Below are 23,185 nucleotides of genomic sequence, written 5' to 3'. Positions count from 1 at the left end.
ACCGTACGAACGTCCGCGTGATCACTGTCTGGAGAGACGATGGAAATCATCGATAAGAGGCCGTCACACCCTCGCGGAAAGATCATCGCGGAAGTCTCCTTGGCCCGAGTGATCGACTTTATTCTACGCCGCCCACGCGCACTCGTAAATATAATTTCTCGCTAATCGCGCACGCCACGGAACGCCGACTATTAACCACCCAGCGAGCCACGCTCTGTGCTGCCTCTAAACGGTTCCATTGCATCAAGGGTGCATTCTGTCGAATCAAACGAGCCAACTCGACCCATATGCGCCGCTGATTCATTTCAACTAGCCAATTCAAAGTACACTTCTGCTCGTGTCTCTGCGCGAGCGCTTCTTTGAAAGGCACGCGAAACTTTGTAAGAGTGATAATCAGGGTATCAGATACTAGCTTAAAACACGAGTTTCAATCAATTTATTAGAATTATTTCGAGTTCTTATCTGAGATAAGAACATTACTATCCGATTAATTTCGCGATCTCTATTCAAATAATATATTCGAATAATTTTAAATAGATGGAATAATTTATGACTTATAATGAATAATTCTTATTCGAATAAAACATTCGACTAAAAGGTAATCAATTGAATCATTATGTGAATAATTATGTTCATAAGAATATATGTATACGAATACATCCAGCATCAGTTGAATTTTAAGTACTCTTTATTACAGATTTATAAAATTGCCGATGCTTTGCTGTAACAAACTTTAGGACGCAACATTTCAAAGTAAGCTGATTGTAAAAAGGAATATGGAAGAAATAAGTCGATGAACTATGAATAACATATTTTATGTTTTATTATTTTCATTCGAATCGATTATCTGCTATACGAATTCCTATACAGATAAATTCTTATTCGAACGAATTCTTATCTAAATAGAATCGAATGAATTTTTATTTGAATAAAACCTTAGATAAAGTGTAATCCGAACACGTTCTTATCCATATAAGATCTTATTCGAATAAACTGCTATCTGAGTAAAGTTCTATTCGATTAGATATTCATTCAATAGTATCGGATAGAATTTTACGGATTCTTAATTATCTTTTTAAGTCTATTTTTAATCTGTTATTCCAATAAAATTCTGCCAAACTCTGGTTTAGATTAATACATTAGGTACTGGATATCTACCTTAAAACTTCTCACAGTGTTAAAGTAATTTAGGTAAAAGTGATTAATGCTTGCATCTCTGTGAATTTATTTAGATCTTTCATCATTTTTATCATAATGTGTATTCGATTTAAGAAATCTATTCTATCATTCCCTATGAAAAAGTCTTTATAAATTCAGCAATTTAAAAAAAAAATATGGATTTGTAAATTTTAAAAAAACTACATACGGCGAGAAAGGACGTAATTAATTCTTTTTTTCAGAAATATGTTTACGTGGATGTACTATTCTATCAATGTTAAGCGTCCTGCATCTAAATGCGTATACCGATGGCAATAGTTTAAGCTTTCTTAAAATTTACTTATGCAAAATATTTTCCATTAGCTTGTGTGTACTTTCTAACTAGAGGTTAAGTCAATTGTTGCTCTATAGTAGAGATTGACATTCCTTTAAGAAAAATTCCTAGGACATGCCACTAGCTTCATTTGACCGACACACCTTCGATGACTTCTCGAAATTTATCAGTAAGTATAAAACTGACGGAGACAGATTCGATGAATAGAAATTAATATTCTAATTTACTTATTGTAGATACAATTTCTGTGTAAAATTAAATATATATATATGATAAATATTATTGTACAATATATAATATATATTAGAATATTTTTTGCTTTATATAAACAAAGGTTTAAGTATAACATTTATCACATCTTTGCATGTAAACAAATGTGATTGTATTATTATTAACACATCGACTGTCACATTATTGTACAATCTGCGTGACATAATTTGCCACTCATCTCTAAAACTTCATTTTCCTAATAACATGGTTACGTGAACTGAATTTCATTAAATGTGAAAAAGGAAACATGCTATGTCTCTTTAATTAAATAAACTACTATTTAATTTCACAGACATTTTTCAATTTGTTAAATAAAGAAGCTTTTACGCTATCTGCAATCGAGAATGTCACCTGAGGTAGCCTAATGCCCATAGAATGTTGAATCTTATCGAAATGATAGTGTTCTAGAAATTCCTATCCTCCCCACCAGATTGACTGGCTTCGAACGGCTTTGAGATAAAGAAAGAAATTCTAACCAAGTGTTAGTGAACTACAGTTAATCTCCTTGTAACTCGATTGATTCGCTTCCTGTTGTATCAGAATCTTATTAAATGAAATGTAAAAATGATAGAGGATATGATAGAATATAACAGAATAATATAATAAAAGAATATAATCGAGTATATAATACCCTATGTGAAGGTAATCTAGGATTATGATGATGGATGAAACAAAGGATGACAAAATTTTGCTACGTGTCACAGGAGAACTCGGATTATCCGAACATCTTACATCTGCATTTTTTATCATTCGACCACGTTCTATTCGTAAACAATGGATTTAAGATGGCTTTTATATAAAAACGTTATTTTATTGTGTAACTGTTCTATTATTCAAACTGATTAGCATCTATCAAATTTTCAACATGCACATAAATTACAGAGACCTACAAAATACATTATCTAAGTTTTAGTTCTAGGTCCAGATAAAAAAGTTGAGAAAATGTCATATGAAATCTATGAAACATCTTATTACAATGCTAGATCAGAAAAAGGACAATTAAAAAAAACAGTGTAAGGATATATATAGAAAGTCATAGCTCAGCAGATAATGAAGAAGTACTTATTCTAAATGATGAAAGCGATTATAAAGAACATTATAACGCAGAATGTTCCTTTTGCACAGAGCTTTACTCTTCAGCCATGTATGGCGAACAATAGGATGAATGTATAAAGTGATACCAATGGATCTGCCAAGACTGTGGTGCGAAAGAAACAACTTTATGTGACGAAGAAAGGCAAACAGTATTTTCCTGAAAAAGCTAAACCCATCTTTTAAATCCACGAATTTGCATACTTTTAATGTTTCCTTGATTACGAACAAACGGAATTTTTCCTTGTATTCTCCAGTAGATTCTAAAAGAATACATATTTCTGATTTTAACACTATTTTTATCAATATTTTGTATCGTAATATTTGCCGAATTAATTTTGAGATGACTAAAGCAAATGTTGAGAAAAGAAAACATAGAACATAGCAAATAATTTCTATTAAAAATGATTAAAAGGTGTTTTTTGGCATATCGGTTAGATATGGTGATAAACGTGTATTGACTTATAACGAAAGTGTTTCTAATCGAAATTACAAAATTACGAGTATTACATTAGGCACCTTCAGCTTATATCGAAACCATATTTTGAAATTACCGTCTTGCAAGAGGGTAGACGGCACATATGAAATTAATTTCACGAGATAAGGAGCAGCCCAATTATCGAATTAGCGGTAATATAATGCGAGCAGTCAGGGAACAAAAAAGCTAAGATGAACCGGTCGCTGTATTTTCGTACTCAGTCAATGCAAACGATTCTATTTCCTAGATCTATCGCGACGAATAGAGTGCACGCTCTACATAAAGACCCCGGGAGACGGCCGTGAGGCGTCAGCATATCAGCGTATGCAATCGTGAAACCAGACGGGAGAAGCCCCGTAGGTGCACTCTCCCGTATAATGCAGTTATCGGCGCGGCGGGCTACGTTAATTGCATCGCGAGAAAGTGGGGCATCTTGAAACTGCGATCTCCCAGTGTCCTCCTCGACATCGCGAAGGGAACTGCTGAGGACGCTGCTGCGGTGCCTTCTTACTGTTTCTACGCGTGTTCTAAGCCTCTCGCGTCCTTCGTCATTCGCGAGCGTGCGTGCCTCTTCCGTCGCGATGATTTATTCACGTCGCAGCCGTGAGAATCGTTCCGTGCATCGAGCGATAATCGTCGGGAACCCGAGTCACTTTCTCCGCGACGTAACTCAAATTCACCGCAGGCACACAAACGACATGTTTATTTTTGCCCCGTGCCGCCGCAATATGGGGCAACTGTCATCCAAAGGCGGTCAGAACTATTTTCAGATTAAAATCAATCGAATTTCGAAATCGAAATCAATTTTATGTACTATGCGTGTGATATCATACCAGATTACTTCGGTTCTAATTAAAGTTATACTTATTATTATCATTTTTATTTGATGAAAGATGCATATAAAAACTCGTCCTGGCGTCGTTGTATAACGATACCAGAACTATTACGTACGAAAAATATAAATATATGGAATAGTCATTACATTGCTCCTCTTGGGGATCATGAATATTTCAAAAAACACTGCCGTATAAATAAATAACAGCAATATCTTACGTTAATTTCAACGATATATAAATATAATTCACGTTAGTTAAGTACTGTTCCTATTTTATTTCTTGTTATTGTTTATCAACAAATTATGATTAATATGAACTATATTTTCATATTTCATAACTCAAATGAAATGATTTTTAAAATTGACTAATTATGAAAATGTCCGTAAATATATATTATTTTAGTAAATTCGCCTAAAAGAAATTTATATAATCAAATTACACATTGTTCAATTACTGGAAACATTGCTAGACTTGAAATAATTAATTTATATTTTTGAACTGACTAATATACTAATCTTTTATTTTCTCGAAACAGCAAACAATGGACTTGCACCACTTTCCAAATAAACGGTCCAATTATTAGTAATTTTTCAGATAAAATTTGGAAAATTTGTATTTCAATAAGATTTTTTACGGTTTTTCGAATTATGTGCAAATTATGTTGCCAACGAATTTTCTTAACAATAAGAAAATGTATTTTTTAAAGAAAAAAATCGAATTGAACAAATCACACCGGATTCTTTTCAACATTGTACAATTGCTATTATGGTTCAATTATAGTGATAATTATAGGCATTGTGGCTGTCTATGTACGTAGAAAAAAATTCTTTTTTGTTATAGAAATTTGATAGCAGGAGCTCGGTCGTAATGGAAGATATGAACACACGCAATGTATAAATATAATTTAATGGTTAACAAGCGTATTCTAAATGCACATTCTAAACTGTCTCGTGTGCACGCCGAATGTGAAGTGGACGCTGCGTGGAAGAGAAACAAAAGACTGATAGACATGCATCGTCCGTTGGTAACAAAATTATTAGGCGAAATAATTTGCTCATAATTCGAATCAGGGTAAAAAATGCTATCAAAATGCAAATTTTCAAAATTTGATCTAGAATATTACTAGTGGTTGATTATTGCTTGAATCCTCAATGAGTTATTATGAAGGTCATTCAAGGTCGTATATGAAGGTAAAATAAACTTTCTTACATTACAGGAGATGTTCGAAGTGATCATCGTTTGCGTAAATACAGGGTTGTAATCTTTGTATCGCTGCATTGCATGGTGTTGTCTTATCGCCACTGCAGATCGTTGCTTGAGATTGAATCTATAATTAACCTAAAGCAGCAGATTAATCTGCAAATTTTTCTTACTGCCTCCAATGAATTGTAACCTCCTTATATTGCAAGTCAGAATGCATATACTACGAATTATGCTTCCCCATCACCTCCAAACTGATTCCAACAAAAAAGATGAACGTGTATTTTTTCTTTCAGTAAACCCAAACAGTAGAGTATTAAGTAATATAAGCTAATAATAATGTAAAACTGCATAACTTATAACATTCTCTGCATTAAACTTATAGAGATCATGAAACAATTAATGTGTGTTGTTTTATACGAGTGAAATTATATCACGACTGAATTTCTTTAAACGTTTTGTCATGTAAGCTTGAATATAGGAATTTATTAAATCGTTTCATAAGATAGAGTTTTGATAATTCCAACAATCTGAATATAAAAAATATGAGGCTATTCAGAATGCGTACCTTATAACATTTTCAGCACTGAACTTATAGAGTTGATAAATCAATTAATGCGTGTTGTTTTATAAGAGCGAAATTATATCATTCGTATCGGCATGGTAGGATAAATTCATTGCTATCTTCACGACTCTGAATTTGATTTATTCATTCTTATCATAAAAACATAAAATCCATAGCCTAATAATTGGATGTTCTTCTATATCAAATTGTTTAACCCTTAACTGCAATTCTTGTGACAACACTACGGATGCGAAGTCCATGAGACTCTCACTGAAAGATACTGTCTACGAAATGAATATGATATTAATTTTGACGTAGAAAACAAATAATAACATCTATCGCACATTGTAATTTCAAAATATTTCATAGTTGTTTGTTTGGACGCATATATATGCCGCTCTCTCTCTACATCATCATGTGACAGATACCGCGGGACAGGGATAAGTAATGGAAAGGAAATTGAAACAAAAGAAAATCGCACAGATTTACGCACGCATGAACCAGATATCTCATTCGCCTAGAATGAGATATCTAGCGTAGAAAATCTGACATCATTAGAAAACTCATTAATAATAACATTTACAGTGAAGCCTATCATTCTTGTTGTCAGCAGTCAGGGATTAAGTAAATACGAAAATAATAACAATAATAATACTAATTATTATAACAGTAATACTTATTGATGTGAACAGGAAAAACTCCTTGTTGCATAGTATACAGTAAGAAATAAAACATAAAAAAATAAAAAGGAAGTAGGTATAGCATAACAAAGAATGTAAATGTACTAGAATCTTCTCATATGAAAAAAAATCAATATTGAAAATACCGATAGAGTATCTTGATGAGATCGCATCGCGATCCCAAGCACTTTCTCACCGACGTAATTCGGATTCCTTAGATGTGGATCCGTCGGCGAGGCTTATCGCATGTGCCAAGCTATCGGAAGTGATTAAAATCGGCGCGAAATCTCGGATAAGATGTACAAGACTCGCGTCGGACGAATCGTTAAACGGGTCGCGAAGTATCGGGCACAAGCAAAAAATGAATTTTACATCACCCCAAGGGATCTCGAACGCGGTCAAGATTGTTTAGAAAGTTGACTTTGCTACTTCGGTGAAACCGTAATGCTAAAACTACCTTGTAAGATAACTTCTCTACATAAACGAGCGTTGTCGCGAGCTCCGGAGTTTCAATGGGATTCACTCGGGCTTGTAATGCCCAAAGCTGACGCACACGTTGTACAACACACGTTCGCTCGAGCTGGCTAAATTGACCTCTGATCGCTAAATCACTGTTTCAGATGATGACCAAATACTGTTTTATGATTTGTGTCGCACAAGCAGGCTGTAGAGAATCGACGAGGCAAGAAATTACACGTTGATTATTATCGAGTGAATTTAGCAAATATTATTTACTGTCAGGTAGAGAGAATCGCGTTTGAAACGTTTTGTAATGTTCACAGTGACTCCCAAAAGTATTCGGACAATAGAATAACTTTGACTTATATTTTATATATTTAAATGTTCATCGCAAGAAAAAATCCTCCATGGTATATTAGAATATTATAAATGTCAAAATACAACAAACTTTTGATTTCGTATAAAACGATACTTACATAATGGAAAAATATAAAATTATAAATTCTCAACTTTTGTTTACAAGCCGAGGTACAATTTCAGAGAATTTAATCTATTAAACATCTTATGCGTTGTTAAAGACAATTTTTATTTAAAAATAGAGAATTTTCAATTTTTCTACAACTACTTACGTATATTAGAAAGCACGTGATGCGGCAGTAAATTCGAAGTACATGATTTGTGGTGTATGAAATTGTAGTACTCACCTAAAACAAAAACAAATACAGTAATAATTAGAGAGATAATACTTAGGATGTATAATTACGTTCAATAGACGTATTTGTTTGTTATATACATTTTATATTTTCTTTGCAGTCTACATTTCATTTAACAATCTGTATATCCTATCAGTCAGCTAATTGTGAGAAAATGAAGGAAATAGGCAAATAATCTGTGTTACAGAGTCAGATCCAGGAAAACTAGTAAAAATATGATTACACAAATTATGGATCTCTACGCAAAATGCAAATTTTCTCCATAAAACTGTGCGAAACAACCGTTAGATAAAGCTGTATTTCTTCTGCCAATAATTTTAATAATTTGTATGAAGTAAATGAATAAGAGCCACGATCTAACGATGAAACAAAAGCGATCTGATTCATGCTACGTATTCTACTAAACGGATAGTGTACTATAAAATATTGATCGATCTTTGAAATCTAAAATTCGTAGTACGAGAAGAGAAACATCCGTAGCGGGTCACCAGGCAAATCGAATCTAGTTCGAAAAATTCCGGGAGCTTTAAACGCGTGATGAAACGAATTGACAAAGAATTCAACGCACAACAAACTGGCAAAAACAGTTTCACCTTTTAAGACGTTTGCGCGTGCACCTATATACACACGATAAACAGAAAATAAGAGATAGATATAATGCGGTGTAATACACTCATGGATAGGTATTTTATCGAGTGGAAATGTTTTTTTGAAACAGTTAGAGATGTTCTGACCTGTGTCTTCATTCGTTGCGTGATTGTATTTCCGTGTACGTACAATGGATTGGCGAATGTTTTGACAAGATTGGAGATAACAATCTTAAAATACCACGAAAACAATAAATAAATATCGTAAACAGTTGAGAATAAAAAGACAGAATTTGAAACCTAAGCTGTCACAGTAGTAAGCTATTATTATACTACTACATAATGCTGTTTGACGATACATGCTGAGTAGAATCTTACTAACTGATTAATTATTCACACGAACGCCTGGCACATTATTGTATTCATCAAATATTCGCAATGAACGAATATTACAATCCTCGATGTCATGCCATTTCTGATGCATGACAAAATCTCGTATGTACAAATTGTTGTCAGTATAAGAACTGAGTCTCGAGTGATCTATGTTCATCCTGAGAGGGTTAGCATGAAGTAAAAGAATCTTTAAATCACCGTAAAATTACTCGATTTTAGTTAAAAATCGTTTATGCATTCCAGCAAAACGAATGCTAAACTTATTATAATGTACATCGTTTGTTATGGACTTGTGTTTTCACATCGTATGATAATTTCTATTGAAACGCGCTGATAGACGGATTCGTGATCGAGGCGCGTCCAGCGACTAGCTCTTTTTGCAGCATCAACATGGTGGCGCGGCGGCACGCTTTTTTTACGGCAAACAATAATCGTAAAAATGCAGCACTCGTAAACCTGGCTGAATTTATGGTCGTAATTCGCCCGGCGTTATGACGATTCTTCGGAATTATTGCGCTTGGCATTCTTTCCGGGCGTATTTCAGTTCGCGACGGCAGTCCCGTAGCGAGAGGCGAACATTATCCCCGAGTTTGTTGCCGACAATGATCGTTGGACACTGCCGGAGCTTAAATGCCTTTACGGGACCTTCTTCTGACTTCGATACTAATGAAATAACGACACCTCGTTTCTGTTATGGTTTTAAGTATCTGTTGCGCTTGGGTCGAGCAAGCGTGGGCCCGTGAAACGCGTGAAGAGTAATGCCTAGGGCAGTGGAACCAGTTACCTTGGAGCAACCGATTACTGTGCTTTTACTTTATGCTTATACATAATAAATTTCATATTTATGGAGTAATACATGTTAAATTTTATTTCTAATGAATGAATGGGCTAATCTTTTACTGTAAGGGTCCATAGATTTCTTATTTTTTTATCTATATTTCCGTAACTTTGGTTGAGAAAATATAAAAAAAATTCAAGTCTCAAGGTACGCACATCATTACTTCCAACGTTATGACTCAACGAATAAAAACTATCGGTTGAGAGTAATTGTTAGTTGCAATAAATAATTAAAATCTGTTGATCATGTTTTTTTTAACAATTTTTTTACAGTTGCGATTGATAACTTTAACTTGAATAGTAAACACTGTTATCTTGAATTTTCGTATAACAATAAATAAATTGTAATGTTTTTTTCTAAAAATAATTTATGTAACCAGTTACATATGTATAGCTATCCTTGCGATTGATTAGTACTTTTGGGATGTTGGTAGTAAATAGATTTCTCTCTATATATTTACGTGTTAAGTGTTAGAGCACATAATGTTAGACTTTTCATTACATTTTTTCCATTGACGTGTCTGTATATTATATGTGTTCGATATTTTCAATTACACTGTGTCGCAGATAATTACATAAGGAACTTATATTTATCTATCAGCTACAATCACTTATCGTGATAATCACTCGTTATAGAATTGATGCAATCCTTACATCGATAAGATTGAATCGTGTAAAAAGCTACGTAGTCACGTAAAGCTTTTTTAAGTAGTTATTAATCTTTAGATAAACCTTCGGATATTTAGATCTCATACATTCTTTTCGCAGACGTCTATGTACATAATACATAAGACTGCGAATATGGTAGGTTACACTGCGTATCAAGTTGTAGCACGACATGGCCGCCATTTGTCAATAGGTACACGTGGTCAGCGAGAAGCGAAACGCGCGACAGGAGTCAGAAGGCGTAGCCATCGCCATTCTCGTGTTGCGTGCAGGTTAATTCCGAGCCTGACATCGCCGGCTCGACCACGTTGCGGCACGTTGAAAGTTTGCGCGCTAGCCTCTCGTGGGCCACTGTTCGTCTTCAATAACTCGCAAACAAAGCCGCAAATTGCATTTTCGCTAAGAAAAAGTTACTTCAAATGACCTCACGATTCCCTCATGTCCCGGAGTCAGAATAATTTTGTTACTCCCTGTATATCGTCACAACGAATCAGATTTGTGATGAAGATTTTATACACTATCTACTAAATATGGCTATTATTCATTTCTCTTGAATTGGAAGAACATTTTATTGTTCTGTTATCAAAATCTAAGAACGCTGTTGCGACGGCAACACCGAAGCTCGAACGTGCCTAGCCATCCCTTCAGCAATTTGTCATAAATGTGCGAATGGATCGGCAATAGGTAAAAACAATACGAACGAAACGACTTTACGACCACCTCACTTTAAGAAATTCGACTCGATGAACGGACAACACGTGCGACAGACCCACAGAACCGTTGCACGGACGACCATTCAAAATTTTACTTTAACGAACGAAGAAGTCACAAACCAGAACTTACGAGCAAATGTTCCACGCCTCATTACATGTCCTTCCGACACACCCATCTCCAATAAAAAACCCTTCATTTTCTCCACCAAAAACTACCCTCCACCAATCAACAGAAAACCGAGGTCACAACAGACAGAACACGACGAATGCAACCAGATCGCAAAACAAACTCGAACATAACGCATACAGAAGGCAAATCTAAGTCGAACAGAACACATTCAGAAATCGCAAAGAACGCTTATGAAAGCAATTAGAGTAATTATTAATTATGAGCTACGAATACTGTAAGATATAGAAAGAATTAGTTCTTATTTAAGATCCGCAGTCACTTAGTCGACTTAATGATAATTTCGATGCAGATATTTTTGTCAGGAGTGCACAAAATTCGTAGATCATTCGCGACCGGGGGAACCGAACAAGACAACGAGTCTAAGAGCAAGCGATTGGGTTGCTCTCTGCAAGGTGCATCTTCCGTGCATAAAATTGAAAGCCTAGATATAAATGAAGCAGAACACAGTTTCGAAGGTATTAAAACCGCGTGAGACACGATAGAATAAATTACGGAAAAGAATTATGGCGGACGTCGTGGGACCGTAACTTCAGCAGATCGAAGGAACACTGTCGCTGATCCACCTTTAACGGTTCTCACGGATGTCGGTAATATTAATGATCCACTTAAACCGACAATAATATGTTTCTACCAGCGATTTATAAGTGCTGCGCAGGGAACGTAAGACGAGCTCGATATTTCCCTCATTGAATATCGTAGAAGCGAGGGTGCTGGGACGATTTACACCCGCATCTTGCCTGCACCTGACACCTTGCAGGAAATATTTCAAAAATATGTTCGCGTTATATCATATCCAGGTGTCGCGAGAACGATGATGAATTAGACTACGGATCCTCTGCGTACATACATTTTCATAACGTCAGCTATAATGAGGCTGATGATGCCTTATCTGCACCATGCTGTGCAAATATACTAACGAATAGCTTGAAAATATTTGTATGTTAAAAGACATGATTTGTTACTAACGTAATTTTTTTTAATAGTGCAGAAAACAGTATTTTATACTAAGTGTATTTTAATAAATGCTTGACGATTTGGAATAATAAATAGGTTGACAATATTTATATATAAGGTGACATGAACCGTTCATTAAACCTCTTAGTGCCGAAGAACGATATATTATTGTCGGTACTCTTGAAAAAATATTGTGTTCTTAATACTTTTATTAAATGTCAATTTCACTTCTTATTTCTCCTCCCCTTTTGAATTTGGTATTATCGGATTTTACCAAATCCTTGCATTTTGAAGAAAAAAATAATTACCACAGATGCATATTCAGCGAAGAAAATTGAAGGGTTCGCAGGTAAAAAGTAAAAGAAACATAACTTTTTCTCATGTAAGAAGTGAAACGAACATAACTCATCCCAAGAGTGCAAAAAGCAATAATGTAACCCAAATAGATATTGACATGAGGTCGAAATAAATTACAAAATAAATGCATCAAGGTATCCAATAATTATTTATTAATCCAAAATTGTATACTAAAAGACGGAAGCTGCGAGGAATAATTTTTCGGGCGTCGTACATCGACAGCTGGCGAGAAATTGCAAAAACAGAAAAGCGGAATAAAATTATGGAAGCTGAGATAAAAATCTACGGCTTGTCGATCAACGTTATCGAGATAAAAAGAAATATTACACGTTAAACGATCGACCCGAAGACGGTGACTCGCGCGAGTCTCTCCTCTGAATTTGCATTACTGAGACGAAACGATAAATTGCCGATGTTTGCGACGAAATGCTCGCGAGTAAAAAGAGAAAGGTGAGGACGCGTAGTATGCCGAGTGCGCGAAACATCAGGCATAGACATAAATACGTGGTATGATAAACGACGCGGCGTTAATTGGTCTCCAACGGTGTGCGTGTCTACCTTTTGGTTAAGTGAACCGATCAAGTGCCGGTCTAGGGCTCCGACTAATCGCCGGGAGAACTCGCAGACTCGTATTTTGGCTCGACGCAAAAATCTTGCTGAATTAATGGCGATATGGCTACTGGTACGATATTTATTGCCGTGACTTTAATAGAATGTTACATTCGTTACGTCGCGCATTAACTGGTTTGCTCGGCTGCGAAATGCGAATTCGTTAATAAGATGGTAGCGTGCACTACAATCATACTACTTGTAAGAATCATTCATTGGTTGAAAAGTTCGTTTAACCTTCTCTCTCTGTTTTTAAGAATTTTTCTTCAATTTTTCACTTGTTTGAAAAATTGACAGTCCTATGTACTCATATACATGTATATAATATTGAAAACATATTAAGCTACTTTCTTCATAGGATTATAAATAGCAGAGATGCAATTATGGGAACCTACTGACACATTATTCAATTCTAGGAACGATTTTTTTCAGTGGAATCATAGTTCTTTACGTATCGTTAACATTTTAGCAATACTTGATATTTTAATAAATATGTTTCATTAAATTAGAAGTGTATATTATAGTGAGGCATATAAAATATTGTTTACGTTGCATTATTGTTTTGTATAGCACACACGAAACATAAGAATAATAAAAATAAAAATGTAAAATAAAAAATTAAAAAATTATGGAGAAATATAATTATAGAATAAATATTTTTGGTGACACAATAAACATCTTAATATTATAGTAAGCATAAGTAACATATTTAAAAACAAACTGTGGATCTTTATGGAGTACGAAAGACAATTACAAAAATAGATAATAAACACAAATGAAATTATTTGATTCAATGATTATATTGTAAGTTCAGTTGCACTACTTTTAAATTCTACGAATGTGATCATAATTTTAAACCTCACCCTCTAATTTTTGTAATAAATACATAAAATCTACAATTTATTTATAGAATACAAAAGTAGTAACGGATTGACATTTGTGTTATTAGGGAGAACATTTTATCTTAAATGGAATTTTTTTAAATTCGCGAAGCAACGTTACATTTCATCTTTAATATTTCAATTAATAATTCGATCAAATAATATTGCAAAACAAAATTTCATTGGAAACTCTGTTCCATGCTTCTTAAATTTCACAGAATTTTTAATTACTTGACCAAGACGAATTGTGTAATCAAGATTTCATTGTATTTAAAAAGGTACTGTGACGCACGTTAATTGAAATTTGTACACCTCAGCGAGATATTTGAAAGCAGTATACTTTTTGTTTGAATAGCTGTCTGCAGTGTTGCAGATAGTTGAGCTCTGTAAGCAAATATCTCATGCTTGTTATACAAGTTTCAAAGAATTGGATGAAGGCCGAAGAGTTGGAGTTACCATGTAAAAAATATTATCTCAGAATTAATACTGATGAGTAGACAATTGTGTAGTAACCAGTAGATTGTTTACTAAGCAAATTTTCAGTTAAATTATAATTGAGGATTTTCCTGCAAAACAAACATTCGCTACATTAATTTTAAGCAACAGGAGTTCAACAAAACTGTATTCCTTCCTTTAAAATTTTGAAAAAGTTGGAAGCAATGTAACAATGTCGTTAAATTCTAACATTTTTACTGTTTTGTGTAGCATATAATCTTGGTTGCCACAAATGCATAAAATTCACAGTTTAATTATAATTTGCTTGACTTGCCTACTTAACATGCTACATCACTGTTTCAACTTTTTCATATCATTTTTGTTTTAATTTTGTAATAGAGGTTTACCTTGTACACAGATGTACAGGCTACTGATGTGCATATCAATTTCGCCAACATTATTTACATTAAATATCTATACTAATCTAACAAAACGAATTCTTTAAAGAACCTTTATTAAATTATATATTTTATAAAAGTGTTCTATTTCAACGAAATATGAAGAAAATTAAACATTTGAAATATAATCATATTAACTTACAGACTTCTCAAAGAGATTACAACAGCTATTAGAACTGGTTAAACATCTAACAACAAATTCAACAGTGCACCAACCACTGGGTCAATACGAAGTCGTACTGAATAAGCCAAAACCTCGGCTAACATTCGAATTCATACTGTTCCACGTTCTTCCTCAATCTTCCATATGCAATCACTGTCTTTCAGTAATGGAACATCCTGCTGATCGACGCAACGAAAGATTACACAGGAAAAATGATTTTAATCGTCGAACGGCTATCGAAAGCCTAAGAAGGTAGAACCTTTCCAGCGAAGTTACATTGCATCCGCCTATAGGAGGAGTCAATGGGCAACTTCAGGAAACGATTCTCGAATTAAGGAAGTTTACGTAAGCAGAGGAGCGGCTTTGATATTCGCGTGCGAAATCTACGGACGGAATAACAGCGTGACGATCAGATAGGACACGATTCGAGCGCACCGTTATCTCGCAGTTCGTTGGCAAAGGACAGCTTTATGCATTACGGCGACTGCATGCGGTAGCTACCGACTAGCGGCGAGACGGTGCGATGGCGAATGCGGTTGCGCAACCGTTCGCGCTCGCTCGTTACATGGGAAACCCGCCGCACCGAATCCTCAGGATAAAGGTTCCACTGACCATCTGCAATTGCTGAATTCGTCATTACGGCGCAACAATTTCGTTAACTCGCGAATTAACCCCCACCGCTAGGTCCAAGACGCACGATCGTAACGCGGGCTTAAATCGAAAAAGGGCTTTCAATTGGATCTTTCAATTGAGTCTTCCAATTCAGGAGGAGGCCTTCTCTATCAGTGTAGATCAAGTCACTACGCAAGGGGAAGTATACGCATTATAATTCTGAACCATAATGGCGACGTGATGCAGAGCCGCAGATATAATACAATACAATAAGTGTTACCCTGTAGACACGCCACGCCTCTGCCCCCATACCTTGCGTAGCGACTTTTCCTGAAAACACTGCACATGGTAAGCATATTATACCAGCAGCCGTTAACATTAGTTTGTGTCATGGCACAACTGTCGTACCAACGGCCACTAAATTGTTAAGTTAACTTTTATATTATCACTGCAATTCTGTTAGAAAAGTTCAATTTTAACAATTATTTTGTATTTCATTGATATAAATTCTGACGGAGCATTTATCTCTCAACAGATATTTTCAAGTAAAAGATAAAAATTGATGCTATTTTTCAATTCACTTAACACTGTTTAAAGAACTGGAAACAAGACAAATACACATGAATAAGCAAGTCAGTTATAACTGCTTTCTAAGAATAGAAATGTTAAAAGTGAACAAATAACTGTTACATCAGAACCGACTGAAAATTTTCACAGTTTCATTTAAGCTTGGATTGAAATAGCCGTTGCAATGAGTGGTTGTTTAACCTACTTGAAACAATGCTCCTTAGAAATATGAAGATCTTGAGATAACACTTAATTATTTTTGTTTTATACTTTAAGCCAACGAATTACGTTTAATTTATAATGCCAAGGGTTAAAGAAATACATCAGATGTTTTAGAGTGTGCGAACATTGATGAAGAAACCATTGTGTCTTCTCGTAGCTTTCATCTGCTTTCATTGCTTCATACTTTAAACCAACAAACTAGATTTCATAAATCAACAGAGATAGTGGGATATATGAGAATTAGATTACGGATTTTTATATAATACAAAGTAGAAGTTGACTCCACTAATTACCAAATACAGAAGCTACAACAATATTAATGTTATCCTTCAGCAATTATTAAAGATACAAAATATTGCAACAGTATTTTCAAATTTCTTAAATTGTTTTATTGTTTTGTATTCGATCTATTCAATTTATACGTTTATCAGAAATGTGAGTAAGCAAATGAAATAAAGAATTACGAGGATTAAAAGAATTTTATTTTAATTTCTAATAAGAGGCTGTCATTGATTTATTAAAATTGTTATAGAAAAAGATCAAATCTATCTTGATTTCGGTACGTTGCAACTGTACTGACAGTATTTTCTTGATCAGACCTTAAACATAAAAGGTTTATAAAACTAAGTAAATGTTATTCCAAAGATAAGTATGATCATAACTACTAAAACGTGGTTAAAACGCATTCGATTGTAAGAGAAATATTTAGGTGTCGTTTCTATGATTTTAACTGGAACACCCTGTACATTTGATTCACTTTAGCTGATTCAATAAATTCAAATGAGATAATTCTTATCTGCATGACTGTCGCAAACGTCTCTGGCTTGTGTTTTAAATTTGATTTAGCGTCACTTAAGCACTTCGATTCTTCACTGTTTTATAATTACTTCGATCTCTTTCAATCTCGTGTTGATCAAACAGTTTATCTAGGCTACCGGATCAGTATTGAATTAATCCTCTTCAATTCGTTTAATATTCATTAAAGTGCGTCATCTCTCATTTCCATTTTCATAAGCTGACGCACGTTTCGCGACATTTCGTTCGTCGATACAAAATCGCTAATTAAATGATGGCATAGACAATGTATTTAACGAGGTGCTTAACGTCAAACATCTCTTGGCAAGATTTCTCTGAATTTATGTAAACCGTAAAATCACTCTGATGACAGTAATTTGGTGGGCGAACATACAAAAAGCACAAATATCGAGGTTGTAAAATTTGAATATTCTGATCGACAACGGATCTTGGTGGACCGATGTAATAAGAGACAGAAAGACGATCTATGACGAGAAGTGCGTCATTATTTCAACCCGTTTATTTTAACAGCACTCTGTAAGTCCACTTTTTAAGAAAATTGTGGAAACGAAGAATTTACGTATAGTTAAATGCGAACTTGTTATTTAAGAAATTATAACATTAATCTTAAAATCTTAGTTTGCATCAAATTGCGTAATTATGAGACTGTAAATTATATGCATATATGACAGAAAGGAAAGTTGGCAACTTGAAATAGAAAATATGAGAGAGAGAGAGAGAGAGAGAGAGAGAGAATACATTATGAATTTTAATTGAAAAAATTTACGATATCAACAACTGAGTGGGTTAGAATTCTCGAAAATTTTTACTTAAGTTTGACTTGAAACCTAAGCTGTTCGCAATAAATGTAAACAATACAAGTGAAATAAACTATAAAGTTGCTATATATTAATTTAACTTTAATTTATTTTGACACTAACATTAGATCGTAAACAATATTACCTATTAGTAGTTAATAACATATTTTGTTCCTCACAATGAGAAGAATGTGACTTACTTTATAATAATTTGAACTCACTCAATTGTTTGTCGAAAATGGTATACTAGACTTTTCCTTTTCAGAAATGTCATAGCTTTTGTTAACAGATGTCAAGGTTCTAAGCATTACACTTGAAATGCTACACTAGCAAGAGTTAATTTTGTAGCCAATAGTGATTGCCCGTGCGGAGGAATATTCCAAGACCGTAACCATGTCATATGGCAACATCCAGATTATGTGAACGACGCTAGAAACAAAGCTTCTCAAGGATATGTACTATTATCCTCTTTATATTAGTTCGCCTTTATGTAATTCTCAGACACTGTTCCATAAGAAATAATCTGATTTAAAGCTTCAATACATAAATAAATAAATAAATAAATAAAATTTTATTTGCTGTACTAATGATTGGCGTATCCTAACTCCTCAAACAAATATTAAATTGTACCAAAGTGTACATTTGTATGAGTGTCCAAATTTCATTTTAAAGTACCTAAACTTCTTCGAGAAAGAAGTTAATTTCATTCTTATTCCTGTTTTTTTAAATTCCTATTCTACTAATCACACTTACTTCGAAACTGATGCAAATTCACTCATGACACCGAAAACGCATTCTGATTTGATCTAAAACAGGTGTTTGATTGCTAGTGCCTGTACGTGCGTAAATAGATGTCAATTCATTATAGGATTAAAGTGATCAACCAAAGTAGACCCAACAGGATTTTTCGGCCGATGGAAACGCCGCAAACATTCGAAATAAACGATCCGTTTATTGGCTGCACAGCGAGGAAAGCCGAGTGGGAGTGAAAACAGTTGGACGTTTCCCGGGCATCAACAGATATGAATGGCACGTCTGCTTGACAAGGCGGTCCACACGGTGTTAATTAAAAATTCTGTCCGAGTGCATTAGCGGTATTGAGCAGAACGTGGTAATCCTACGTGTGCCGGTACAACAAATCTAGGTTAATCGGCTTAACAGCTCGGTCGGTAAAGGAACCGGATGACAAAAAAGGAGGATGAACAGCGGACAAGGCTTAAGTGGACGAAACGCGTGATTCTGCACGAGCGTAATCGAAGTAACCGTCACTCAATCGGTAAGCATTGATCCCCCGCACCTTCTTTTTCCCCTTTTGTAAGTGCATTACAACTAACGCGCTAATTCGCCAGCAAATTGCGCGTGCGTCGTGAGTTGGCTTTATTGCGGCTGTCTCGTTACGAATAGCGATGAAGTTGACACACCTCTACTGGCTAAGCGAATTTGTTTTGCACGTTCTGTAATCTCTAAAAAAAGCTACAATATTATACCGGTTCTGCATTCGAAAATAATCCTCCTTTGGATCGTATTCACCTCTTTGAAAATAAAATTAATTCTCTTATAGATCATGGTTCACCTCTTTGCAAAGAGAATTAACATTTTATTCATCAATTTGTCTCATTCACTTCCTAGCATTTCAAATAAATCATTTTGTAGATCACATTCACCTTTTCGCAAATGAAATTTCCTTGTCTGTAATAAAATTCATATTAATTTTAAAAACTGAATGGAATTTTATAAACAGTTATTCGAAAATTATGCGGTTCATTTCACAACTACATTTATTAACAATTTTTGACAATTTTTGTTTTATAGGTGTTATCATTTATCTTTGCCTTACTTTCTGATAACAAAAGAATAAAATCCTCTTTCGATTTGCATAAAAGTAATTAATAGCTCGTAAATTATATCTGACGATTAACATTTAACCCACCGTATCAACCTAAATTAGCAATCTTATATTTTTTATTTTCCAGTTGTTCAAATTATGAAGACTCTTCCGTTAAGAAACACTGAATAAATTATTTTATTCAAACAATATATTATAACACAAATTGTAACATATCCAAACGTAGTCAGTCTCGTCATTAGGTTTAATTTTAATTCAGATTTTTAAATGTTTTATTAAAAATTAAAGAAATATTAGTGCGTCCAGAAAAAATACCATAAAAATGACATTGGATAAAATTGCTGAAAGAAATTGTAAACAATTCTAACACGAAACAATAAAAACATAACGAGAATTTAGCAATTTAGTTGCAATATACTGGATGGTGTACAAAAAACTGCATCCCAAAATTACTCGGAAACCATTTTTTCTGTAAAAAAATAGTTACAAAAAAAATGGTAGGCTATCGAATGGGATATACGTTTAAATAATCAGTTTATTCCACATTACGTTTTTATAGAGATTTGAAGATTACTTTGAATTTTATAACTTACGATTAAAAAGTTCGAACAGCAATATATAGGGTGTACCAAAAATGTCTCGCAAGTGGGAAATGGGGGGGAACCTGTGATCATTTCAAGTAACTTTTTCCTTAGCAAAAATGCAATCCGCGGCTTCGTTTACGAGTTGTTAATGAATAAAATTGCCGCACGCGCATGAGAATTAAACCTGCTGCTACGCGCGCGAGCCGGCTGACTGAAATCGGGTGGCGACTGCTTTGAACCACGATCAAAGTAACGAACAAAGATTTTATGAATTTCCTATTAATTTCAAAAATGTCACAAATATTATTAATGGAAAACTCACCCATTCAGTTGTAAATGTTGTAATCCAGAAGTTGTAATCCATGTATTTAAACTACACAGATTACACTAACGTTCACTTTCACTGCACTATTATTCCACACTGATCACGAATTATGCCTCCATGGAGGTATTGCACAAACACTCAAAATATCTTGTACCGTTGTCGCGGCGCGTACATTCTAAAAAACGGCGAAGTTATAGGGATGAAATCTGGAACGAAACTGACGGTGTGCACGAAGATCTTCACGCAGACTATGTCGATCGTCATAGCAACGCAGACTATGGTTTTAAAGAAATCTAAGATGCTCTGACGAAAAACAGCACTTCCAAACTGCAACACGGTGTAAGTTCTGGACCCGTAACTTCTGGATTACAAAATTTACAACTGAATGAGTGAGTTTTTCATTAATAATATTTGTGAAATTTTTGACATTATAGGACATTTCTAAAATCCTTGTTTGTTACTTCGAACGCGGCTCAAAATCGGAGCGCGGACCTCTCTTTCCGTCGCGCACCGGGAATGAGATAGAAAAACTTACTTCAAATGATCACAGGTACCTCCCATCTCCCGCTTGCAAGACATTTTTGGGACACCCTGTATATTGCTGAAGCTTACTTCAAACTTTTTAATCGTAAGTTGTAATATTCAAAGTAATCTTCAAATTTCTATAAAAACGTAATGTGGTGTAAACTGATTATTTAAACGTATATCCCATTGCGAGATATTTTTTGGACACCCTGTAGAAAAAGATTCCTATAGAAACAGTTGTCTATAGGAGAAATGGTTTTCGAGTGATTTGGGTGACAGATCTCTTGGGTAAATCGCCCTGTATACGACTTATTTGAATTATTAATCGAAGAATGTCATTCCTACTAGATCTTTGTTTCATGTTATCGATACACATCATTTTTTCATTTTGCATAAAAATGCACGATCTACATAGCATACTCGAAGACCAACGGGGTTGAAAATAAAATAGGATTTATAAGACATCTTTCTGGTCAGATCGGACACGTTCGGGATCACTTTAACTCCACTAAATACAGACGAATGATCGATCGGCGGAGATGTAATCTCCGATAAAATCAAGGTCGAAGTGTGTCGCATGGTTCAGATGGCAGCGAATGCGGGCTGCGAATCGAGCATCCGTGAAAGGAAATCACCGCGTGGATAAGGTAACGAGACACGACTACGTATACCGGTCAGCTAAAAATTCTGTGCGTCCAGTGAAATCACTGTTGACGATCGCAACCTTGATATTGGAATTCAAAAACAATCAGCGATTATCATAATTGCGAGGATAAGGCAGAGTTGTTATCATACCAAATGCCAGCATCGTGATTCACGATTTTACTCAATGTCGCTTAAGCGCAATGCATCTTCTTCTTACAGTGGTGTCTATAGGGTATCTCAAATATTTACTCAATATATCTTGATAATGTAACATAATAGTCATATAATGTATAATGTAATGTTTATATAAATATAAAATGTAGTAATGTAAATAACATAACGTATCTTTATTCGTTAACGAACGATCATTGTAACAGGAAACGAATGAATGTGACATTTTCACGTGAAACCTGATCGATGCTTTGACACCGAGATTTTTAACGTTGGAAAACATTGTGACTGCGCCGATTGTCGTTAAAAGAAACAACTTTCTCCAATTACGAGTTTCAGATCACTGTAGGCATCCAAATTGAAATATCGGAAATGCAATTTCGTCGGGCGAAAGAACGTAATTTGGCGCGTGCAATCACAGGAAAATTACAGTTCTTTGACGGAGAAAGAAATTCAGGTTTAACCAGTACTGGTAGCTAGTCGATGAAAAGAACTCGACAAAAATCGAAGGTTCCGTGCAGGAATCCGAGGGAAACGTTGCACATCAACCGAATGTCAAACATAATGTGCCGTGGATAACCGAGTTAGATGTAGAAATCGATCGGCGTAATAGGCTTTGGCGTTTCACGATCGTCACGTGATCGCAAGGTCAACATCGACAGGTTCCTGTCCAGGAAGATCACGCTTCTCAGCTCTCATGTCATTACTCAACTGCTTTGAGCGACTCCGAAATACCTTGTCTCATGTACTGTATACACTTGCCGGTAAAAGTTAAGAACGTTTACCTACCGTTAACATACGAGTAAAATCGCATATTTCAATAAATTAGATTTCAATATATTAAACTAAAAGTACGTATCCCAGTGTTACATTGTTTATATTACGATACTGCTATACTACATATAAAAAGTGAGAAAGGTAATAAAAATTAAAAATGAAAGAATACAATGGAAATGAACAATTAAAAAGTTATGAAAAAGTAAAATCAATGTTTCTGACGACATGACACAAGTTTTTATCCTATGTTAGCAAGGTTTACTAGATACG

The 23,185-nt window shown here is 34.7% G+C and overlaps 1 protein-coding gene across 6 annotated transcripts in view; it reads right to left on the bottom strand.

Annotated features, from left to right (window-relative positions):
* Positions 1–23,185, bottom strand: part of Smash (smallish) — a 324,377-nt gene that overhangs the window by 72,248 nt on the left and 228,944 nt on the right. The window contains exon 1 of one of the 6 annotated variants that reach the window (XM_078191776.1): positions 7,702–7,721. The exons of 4 other annotated variants lie outside the window; for them this stretch is intronic. The gene's annotated coding sequence lies outside the window, so the exon portion shown is untranslated. Of the gene's footprint in view, positions 1–5,377; positions 5,395–7,701; positions 7,722–23,185 lie in introns of those variants that run through there. One more of the 6 variants, XM_078191778.1, reaches the window with a different exon arrangement.

This window comes from Augochlora pura, chromosome 10, assembly GCF_028453695.1.
Source record: "Augochlora pura isolate Apur16 chromosome 10, APUR_v2.2.1, whole genome shotgun sequence".
NCBI lineage: Eukaryota > Metazoa > Arthropoda > Insecta > Hymenoptera > Halictidae > Augochlora > Augochlora pura.
The sequence above is the reverse complement of the archived record's forward strand: the minus strand, read 5'-3'. Positions and strand labels throughout refer to the sequence as shown.